At 40.3% G+C, this 10,064-nt stretch overlaps 1 non-coding gene across 1 annotated transcript; it reads left to right on the top strand.

The window, feature by feature from the left end:
* The first annotated feature begins 9,565 nt into the window (after positions 1–9,565).
* On the top strand, positions 9,566–9,671 carry LOC120109407. The gene has a single exon (XR_005510296.1). It is a non-coding gene; the product is annotated as a small nucleolar RNA R71 (small nucleolar RNA).
* The last annotated feature ends 393 nt before the right edge of the window (positions 9,672–10,064 follow it).

The following is a 10,064-nucleotide window of genomic DNA, read 5'->3' as shown; positions in this document are numbered from 1 at the left end:
ATTAGGCTTAGTCCAAGGGTAAACCAATTTTGGGTTTGATCCATGCAATGTCCTAATCCAATTAAAACTTAATGAATCATGACTCAATTGAACCCTTCAATCCTAAATCTATTAGGAGTCATTTTGATTCATTAGATTAATAATTAATGGGACTTAATAAATCCTAATCCATTAGGACTTATTTAATTTTAATCCTAAATCCAATTAGGACTCTAATTTGAATCCAAAGTCCTAATCCAATTAGGATTTCTAGAAATCCTATTCCAAGTAGTGAATCCAAAATAAATTCAAAATCCTAATCTAATTAGGATTGTGGGAATCCTTGATCGGTTATTTCAATTTCAAGATAAACCACGCAATAGCACGTATCCTGTAGGATAGTGATTACGGGTTGTCAGTCCATAGGGATTGGAGAATAAGTTATTTTTCTTTTAAAAGTAAATCAAGAAAGAAGAATTTGCTAAACTTGATTTAACTAAATTAATTCAAAGGGCATAAGCTAGAGTAAAAGAATTTTAAGTTATCGATTAATGAGAGCTAAAAGTAAGATGAATGCAGTAGTAGGAATATTTTACGGGAAGAGATGTTTAGGGTTAGAATCCACCGATGGATTTGTAAATATGATGCTTTCAATGATTTAGATGCGTGTATGATCTGATTGCTCTTAACTACAAGTTAGGGCAATCATATAAAAAGTTGAAATCTAACCCACAGTATGAGTCATCTAAGCCAGGTACAAACCATCTTCTCTAAGGATAGGCATGGTCTGTCCTATTTAGCATGATTCATCTGATGATTAATTTCTCAAAGATAAATCTGGTAGTTGCATAACAATCTCCTCCAAACCACAGGTATTGAATTCGATTTCGATAAACTATATTAATTTCATTGCAGAGGCCTTTCTACAAGATAAACATCTTACACAAATTAAACAAGACATTTCAAGATCATAATTTCATTAAATATGCAACTGTCTTACAATGCTAAAAATCAAAGAAATGCAACATAAATACTCATCCACGGCTTCATCAAACCCCTAAACCAAGATTTAGCTGCTCATGGTGGCCGAAAGTCCTCCATCTTCATAAAAAAATTACTCTTCACTCCCTTCCACGCACGGCTTTCTCCTTCCTTTTCTTCAACAAAACAGGGGGTCCCCTCTTTCTGTCGAAGCCCGCTCCCCCCCTCTCCCAACCGAGCTCCCCCTTTTTCCTTGCCATCGAACGCCCCTCCCCTCTTATAGCCGTCCGGCGCATGCGGAGAGAAGGAAGAAGGGATCACAGCGGCTGATTCCGGGGCGTGGTGCCGGGAGGCAGATCGCGGACGAAGAGGATGAAGGGCTGGATCAAAAGTAAACCACGCAATAGCACGTATCCTGTAGGATAGTGATTACGGATGTCGGTCCACAGGGATTGGAGACTAGTTTTTTTTTTTAATAACAAATCAAAAAGAAGAATTTGCTAACTTGATTTAACTAAATTAATCTATGAGTACGAATTGAAATTTATCAAAGTAGATGGATCTAGGGTTTGGAATTTACCGCGTAGCATTGCATTAGGGACTGTGTTCTTAATGTTTATCTCTTGGAGAGGCATGCAAATTGGCTACAAGCCTTTTAAAATAAAAACATAAAGAGGTTTAGGAAGATCCATCTTAGGTATAGCATGAAGTGTCTGCCTAATTATGCTAACCTAGGATGCAGCACACCTCATCTTCCTAGGCATGGATCATCTTAGACTACTTTGGCAAATATAAATAGTAAATGGCATGCTCAAGGTTTAAATATCATAAAAGAAATATTTCATTGAAGATAAGAATTTAAACAAGCTCCAAAATAATGAAGAAAATAAGAACTACAATGCTCTGATACATTGCTAGGGCTTCATCCAGCCCTAGACTAGACGTTTAGCCGAGCATGGCTTCCGGACGACCTTCCATCTTCAAATGAAATTGATCACCTCCCATTATTCCCAAAATATTCAAAACTATTCTCTTTCCCCCTCCTTTCTCTCTTTTTTTATTTCTTTTTTTTTCTTCTTCCCTCTCGGCTCTCTTCTTCTTTTCACCGAAACAGAGGGTCTCCCTATTTTTCTCCCAACCGAGCTCCCCTTTTTCTTGCCATCAAATGCCCCCTCCCCTCTTATAGCCGTCCGGCGCACGCGGAGAGAAGGAAGAAGGGATCACGGCAGCTGATTCCGGGGCGTGGTGCCGGGAGGCAGATCGCGGACGAAGAGGATGAAGGGCTGGATCTTGGGAGCTGGTTGGACGGGAGAAGGGGCTGAATACATATCCCAACTTGGATGCGTGATCCTTGGCATGATGCGGGAGGGCTGAATCACAGGCTGGGGATTCCGAAATGGAGTTGACACGTGAAGCTTGGAATTGAATCACGGATGCCAAAAGATCTCAAATTCGGAAGGGGGCTGGGATCATGCTTGCAGTCGGACAGAAGGAGTTGGATTACCGGCTGCTGGGAAGGAGACTACTCTGGAAAAAAGCTGGCTGGGATTCAAAATTCGGAAGAGGGAGACGGCCGGTGATCGCGGAGGATTTGGTCCTCTACTCGCTCGGATTGCTGGCAGCACGCGGCTGATGGCGGGGTACCCGAGGATGAAGACGATGCCGCTTGGATGTGGAAGACGCCCGGCTGGATGCATCGCAGGAGAAGAGGATTGGAAGACTGGTGGGAGTCGATCACGGTTTGGAGCTGGGAATCGATCGCGGAGGATTTGGGAGCATTGCTTTGAAGCGATGATCTGGGAGGCTTTGGTGTGCTAGGGAGGATTTGGTATCAACGGCACAAAGGTCTCCCCTGTTTCAGCTGAGAAAGAGAAAAAACAAAAAAAGAAAAAAATCATTTCTTGCTCTATTTTGACGTGAAAATGGGCATATGTGGATTTAAAACAAAGGCCTCCCCTATTTCGCTTAGTGATGCAGAGATGAAAATTTCTGAACCCTTGGATTGCTTGGGGGAGCCACGGACAGTGGTCGGTGCTTGATCTCAATCCAATTGGCTGAAGTTGGGTGCATGCATGGCAGCTGGGCATTGGGCTCGAACCCACTGTTATTGAGCTGAGACGTGCCGGCCGGTACGCTCAAAAGGCGGAAACATGTGAATTATTTACTTCTTACCATACTTTAAATTTATTTAAGAGATTGTTCAATTTTATGGTAAAATAAGTAGTTGTCCTTTTAAGAACATTGGTAAATGCTGGAAAAAAATTATTAAATTATAGCTTAATCAGTACTTATCATACCCCCAAACCTACATTTTGCTAGTCCTCGAGCAAAATAATAATAAAAAAAAGAAAAGCTCTAACTCACTTTCGCAGGCATCGCGATTGCATTTACCATATGCAACAAGGCTTTAAACCCCTAGGTTACCCTAGTGGACGAGTTATAGTCTCGTGAGGGTTTCCAGTAAAGTTACCCACAAACTTCAATCTTAAAATAAATCAGTTATTATTATTGTTATTATTAATTTCTTTTCTCTTTTCTTTTCTTTTTTTTTTTTTAATCGATTGATCTATGAAGTGAAAAATCAAAGTCCAAATGCATACTAACTAAGAATTTCAAAAACTCTTTTTTTTATATATATTAAAATCTAATTTAAGATACATAAATGATAAGAATTTCAGAGCACACACGGTTTTATTTACTAAGTCAGCCCAAATCCTAGGTCAAAATGCAATTCAAGTTGAAGTCATTAAGTTTCTGTTAGGAAGTTGTAAGACTTATTTATACTGGAGTGCTCGGTGAAATCTGGACCGTACACAAGCTAAGAGTTCGGATCTCCAAAATATTGCTAATACTAGTAGTTTCCAAGGATTGGTCGAAAGGACCTGCTTACTGATTCAAAATCATCTTATCTGCAGGATTTCGAGAGTTGTGGATATTTACTTTAGTACCTCACGAGCTTTATCTGTAATATTTCAGTTTACTCGAATTTTTACAACGACGGCTTTCACACTATCGTCTTTTTTCAAGATCAATACAGAGTTTTTTTTTCTCTTTTTTTTTTAAGATATATAAATTGTGCACTTTTTACTCTTGTGATGATTTCTCCGTGTAACGAGCAATCAGTCGACAATTCTCACACCAGTTAGCACAAGGTGTCAGGCATCAAGACTCCCCTACGGACTTATGCTCGGAGTTCTCATCATAAGCCCACTTGACCTTTGACAATAGGTAGTCCTTTTCGATGTTCCTGACTAAATCCATTATTATTGATGATTTTTTTTTTTTTTGGATTAGATAAGTGTGATTCATCAGGATCCAAGGTTGCTACTATACTATCAACATAATGTCGAGCCTAGACCTTAGAAGGGTCGGCCAGTGTGTAGTGAAATTCCAAAGTATTAATTAGCTTGCAACTCCCTAAGAGAGACTTAATAAAAAGAACTTAAATTTATATTACTTCCGACTAGTCATTGGGCTTTTTTAGATTTTATATACCTTGTGTATTTATCATTCTCGCATTCATGTATAGAAATTAGATTTTTAAAAACAAAAACTTTTTTATTTAATTTTTATTATTATTATTTATTATTATTTTATAAAAAATGAAAATGAACACACATTTTTTTCTATTTTTTTTTTTGGGGGATGAAAATCAAGATGAATACCCCCAAACCTAAACCTAACATTGTCCTCAATGTTAAAAAAAAATCTAAGAGAATTGGGTTGCCTCCCAACAAGCGCTAAGTTTATTGTCTTCAGCCAGACACAGTGCATCCTTAATTATTTGATAAATAGGGTTCGCCAAATTAAGGGATTCGATCAATTGCCCGTTGGCAACACAGTCCACATAAGATTTTAACCTTTGGCCATTGACTTTTAAAATATGTCCACCATTGAGGTGTTGGATCTCTACTGCACCATAAGGAGAAACCTTTTGCACTACGAATGGTCCATCCCACCTAGAGCGAAGTTTACCCGGAAAGAGTCGCAACTTGGAATTGAATAGCCAAACTTTTTGACCAGGTTCGAAGGACTTACGATTAATGTTTTTATCATGAAAAGCCTTAGTCCTTTCTTTATAAATTTTAGCATTTTCATAGGCCTCATTGCGCAACTCTTCAAGTTCACTTAGTTGGAGTTTTCGGTTAGGACCAGCTGCTACCATGTCTAAGTTAAACTTTTTGATCGCCCAGAAAGCTCTATGTTCAAGTTCTACCGGTAAGTGACAAGCTTTTCCAAAAACTAATCAGTAGGGAGACATACCAATAGGAGTTTTGTAGGCAGTACGGTAGGCCCAGAGAGCATCATTTATCCTTTGGGACCAATCTTTTCTATCGGGACGTACCGTTTTCTCTAAGATGTGTTTTAACTCCCTATTGGACACCTCGACTTGTCCACTTGTTTGGGGATGGTATGGGGTAGCAACTTTGTGGGTGATGTTATATTTGCGAACCAAAGCCTCGAAAGACCGGTTGCAAAAATGAGATCCCCCATCACTGATGATGGCTCGGGGTGTGCCAAAACGACAAAAGATATTTTCATGTAAAAATTTAACCACAACCTTGTGGTCATTAGTTTTAGTGGCGACAGCTTCTACCCATTTGGAGACATAATCAACCCCTACTAGAATGTATTCGAAACCAAAAGATGGTGGAAAAGGGCCCATAAAGTCAATACCCCAGACATCAAAGATTTCTACAATTAAAATAGGATTGAGAGGCATCATATCTCTACGGAAGAGGGTACCCATCTGTTGGCACCGTTCACAAGTTTGGAAAAAGTTATGGGTATCTTTGAAAAGTGTGGGCCAATAAAATCCACTCTATAAAACTTTTGCTGCAGTTTTTCTACCCCCAAAATATCCCCCACAAGCTTGTGAATGGCAGAATGAAAGAATACTTTGAAATTCGCATTCGGGGATACATCGACGGATTACTTGATCGGGACAATACTTGAATAGATCGGGATCATCCCAATAATAGAATTTCACTTGTGAAAAGAATCGGTTCTTGTCTTGAGTTGACCAATCATCAGGAATTCGTCCTATGGCCAGGTAATTTACTATGTTTGCAAACCATGGTATTTTTATTCCTCGTACCTCAAATAATTGTTCATCTGGAAAAGAATCATGTAAGGGAAAGGTATTTTGAGAGGGCTCAAGAAGAATCCTAGATAAGTGGTCCGCTACGATATTTGCAGTACCTTTCTTATCACGAATTTCTAGGTCAAATTCTTGTAGTAAAAGAATCCATCGAATCAGACGGGGTTTGGTGTCTTTCTTTGCAAGAAGGTGTCGAAGGGCAGCATGATCAGTGAATACGGTAACCTTGGATCCTAAAAGGTAAGATCGAAACTTGTCTAGCGCGAATACTACAGCTAGTAACTCTTTCTCAGTGGTGGTGTAGTTCAATTGTGCATCTGAGAGTGCTTTACTAGCGTAGTAGATGACATGAGGTACTTTATCTAGCCGTTGCCCTAAAACTGCTCCAATGGCATAGTCGGATGCGTCACACATCAGTTCAAATGGAAGGGTCCAATTAGGGGGCCGTATGATAGGTGCAGTGGTTAATTTCAAGCAAAAATTTTTAAATGCCTCCTCGCATGCTTTATCAAAGACAAAGGGAGTGTCCTTAGCAAGAAGATTGCACAAGGGTTTGGAAATCTTGCTGAAATCCTGAATGAAGCGACGGTAGAAACCAGCATGGCCAAGGAATGATCGGATTTGTTTCATAGTTTTGGGTGGAGGGAGATTGGAAATAAGATCGACTTTGGCTTTATCTACTTCAATGCTCCTCTTGGGCACGACGTGTCCTAAAACTATGCCTTCTTAAACCATGAAATGGCTCTTTTCCCAACTTAATACTAGGTTGGTCTCCTTACATCTTTTCAAAACTAAGGTCAAATTGTCCAGACAATCGTCAAAAGATAGGCCAAAAACTGAGAAATCATCAATGAACACTTCTAGAAAGTTTTCCACCATATCTGAAAAAATGGCCATCATGCATCGTTGAAAAGTTGCGGGTGCATTGCATAGTCCAAAAGGCATCCTCCTATATGCAAATGTCCCAAATGGGCAAGTAAAAGTGGTTTTGTCTTGATCGTCCGGGTAAACAGGTACTTGACTATATCCAGAATAACCATCTAAGAAGCAGTAGAAATCTTGACCAGCCAACTGTTCCAAAATTTGATCTATGAAAGGTAGAGGGAAATGGTCCTTCCTAGTCATTGAATTAAGTTTTCTGTAGTCAATGCACACGTGCCAACCCGTGGTTGTGCGTGTTTGTATCAATTCTCCTTCCGTATTTTCAACCACAGTGATACCTGATTTCTTGGGTACCACTTGTGTCGGACTCACCCACTTACTATCAGAAATTGAATAAATGATTCCGGCATCTAATAACTTCACCTCTTCTTTCTTGACTACCTCCTTCATGTTTGGATTGAGTCTTCTTTGCATTTCTCGGGTGGGCTTTGCATCATCTTTTAGATGAATTCGATGCATACAAACAGAGGGGTCAACCCCTTTCAAATCGGCTACAGACCATCCTATGGCATGTTTATTCTCTTCTAGCACCCTTAAAAGTTTACCCTCCTGTTCAGTAGATAAGTTGGCTGCGATGATTACAGGGAGGCTATCTTCTGGTCCTAGAAAGGCATACTTAAGATTTGTCGGAAGTGGCTTCAACTCAAGTTTAGGTAGAGAATCAATGGAAGGACAAAGTGATGTGCTAGCAATGGGGGGAAGGGGTTCAGGTCGGATCTTCCAAGGAAGGGAACTCATAGGAGATTGATTGTCGAGTAAGATGTTAACTTCTTCTACGGCCTTGTCTATATCAAAGTTGTCAATGTCAAAATGGGCCAAATATGCCTCTAAGGGATCATTTGCTAAGATATAGGGAAGGGCGTTCTCTACAAGATCATCCATTTCATCAATTAGGCAATACTCGTCTTTCCTCACATGTTGGTCAGCGGCATGAAACACATTTAACTTAATTTTCATGTTTCCAAATGATATATTCATTGCCCCAGTTCTATAGTTGATACATGCATTGGCTGTCACTAAAAAGGGACGACCAAGAATCACAGGAATTTGTTTTTTTAGGTTGGGCACATGTTCCATGTCAAGGACGATAAAATCTACTGGAAAATAGAATTTGTCTACCTTGACAAGAACATCTTCAATCATCCCCCTTGGCATCTTCACAGATCGATCAGCCAATTGTAAGGACACCGAGGTAGGTTTTAATTCACCTAAACCAAATTTTTCATAGACTGAATAGGGTAGAAGATTCACACTTGCCCCTAGATCTAAGAGTGCTCGGTCGATTGAGTTATTTCCTATGACACAGGAAATAGTAGGAGCACCAGGATCTTTGAATTTTGGAGGGGTGTTGTGTTGGAGAATGGAACTTACCTGCTCAGTTAAGAGGACCTTTTTAGGCACATGTGTCCTAGATTTTTGCTTTTGGGTGCAAAGGTCTTTGAGAAATTTGGCATAGGAGGGAACTTGTTTGATGGCATCAAGGAGTGGGAGGTTGATTTTAACTTGTTTGAAGACCTCCATCATCTCTTCTAGTGAAGTTCCCTTCTTGCCAAAGGGAGAGGGTGCATTAAGTGCTTCAGGGAATGAGGCCTTTGGAATGTGGGTTGTGGCAGATGGTGGATTAACTGAAGAAGGTTTTGGGTTTTCATGTGATACATTCCTCTCCTTTTCTTCATCTTCCTTGTTGTTACCCTCCCCAACCTTATTATCTATCACACGTCCACTCCTAAGGGTAGTCAAAGCATTGGCTTGCTCATGATTTAGTCAAGTTTCTTGAGCCACGTATTGTGTCCCCTACGATTACTCATTGGTTGACTTGGAAGCTTACCTTCCTCTCGCTTGTTTAATGCATTGGCTAGTTGACCCATTTGGGATTCTTGCTTAGCAATTGATTGCGTGTGAAAGTGCAATAGTTATGTGTTTGTCTCCAAACCTTGAAGGGCAGTCAACACTTTCTCCTCAAAGGCTGTATTTCTTTGGGTTGGAGGAGGAGGGTGTTGAAATTGAGTTGAGGGACGGTAGAGATGAAAATTTTGGGAGTAGGATTGGGCATTATTCGAAGCTTGCTGCCTCCAAGAAAAATTTGGATGATTCCGCCATTCCGGGTTATATGTCTTGGAAAATGGGTCATTACCCGGTCTGGGCTGTGTTTGGGCAGCATTGATGTATTCTTGCACGACTTCGGGATATTGGGGTGCCGAGGGGCACTCATGAATAGGGTGCGATGGGCTAGAACAGATAGCACACACTTGTGCTTGGGACGAGCTAACGATATGTCCTCCTATCATCAATTGATCAATCTTATGGGACAATGCATCTACCTTGCTAGACAGGTCCATGGAATGACTTATTTCACAAATGGTCCCTTTTCTTTGAGAACTCGGGGGTACTTGACGAGAACAGGAAGCATGGTGGAGGGAGTTTTCATTAGGATTTTCAAATAATTGCCATACTTCATGCTCATTTTGAAGCATAAAAGTTCCCCCGCATGCAGCATCGATCATCTGACGGTTTCGTTCAGTCAATCCGTCATAAAAATATTGCACTAGCTGCCACTTAGGTATTTGATGATGAGGGCATTTACGGATTAGGTCCCGAAATCTCTCCCAAGTTTCATGAAATTCTTCTCCCTCAGTTTGGGAGAAGCTTGTGATGGCACGTCTAAACTGGTTCGTTCTCCCTATGGAAAAGTATTTTTTTAGGAATTCTTGTTGCATTTGATCCCAAGAACGAATCGAGTTGGCTTCTAAAGAATTCAGCCATTGTTTGGCTCTATCTTTAAGGGAGAAGGGGAATAATCTAAGTTTCAAAGCATCATCAGTGAAATTCTGAATCTTGACAGTGGTGCAAATCTCAAGAAATTCATCTAAGTGTTTATATGGGTCTTCGTTGGTGAGCCCATAAAAAGATGGGAGCATTTCGATCACACTAGACTTTATTTCATATTGTACAGCTGCTACTTCAGGTAATCGAATGCAAGATGGGGAAGTGTAAATGGTGGGAGTAAAGTACTCCCTCAGGAGTTTGGGTTGTTCTTCAGCCATTGATAAGTGCTAAATAA

Source organism: Phoenix dactylifera, unplaced genomic scaffold, assembly GCF_009389715.1.
Source record: "Phoenix dactylifera cultivar Barhee BC4 unplaced genomic scaffold, palm_55x_up_171113_PBpolish2nd_filt_p 002137F, whole genome shotgun sequence".
NCBI classification, from domain to species: domain Eukaryota; kingdom Viridiplantae; phylum Streptophyta; class Magnoliopsida; order Arecales; family Arecaceae; genus Phoenix; species Phoenix dactylifera.
This window is presented reverse-complemented; position numbering and strand designations above follow the sequence as displayed.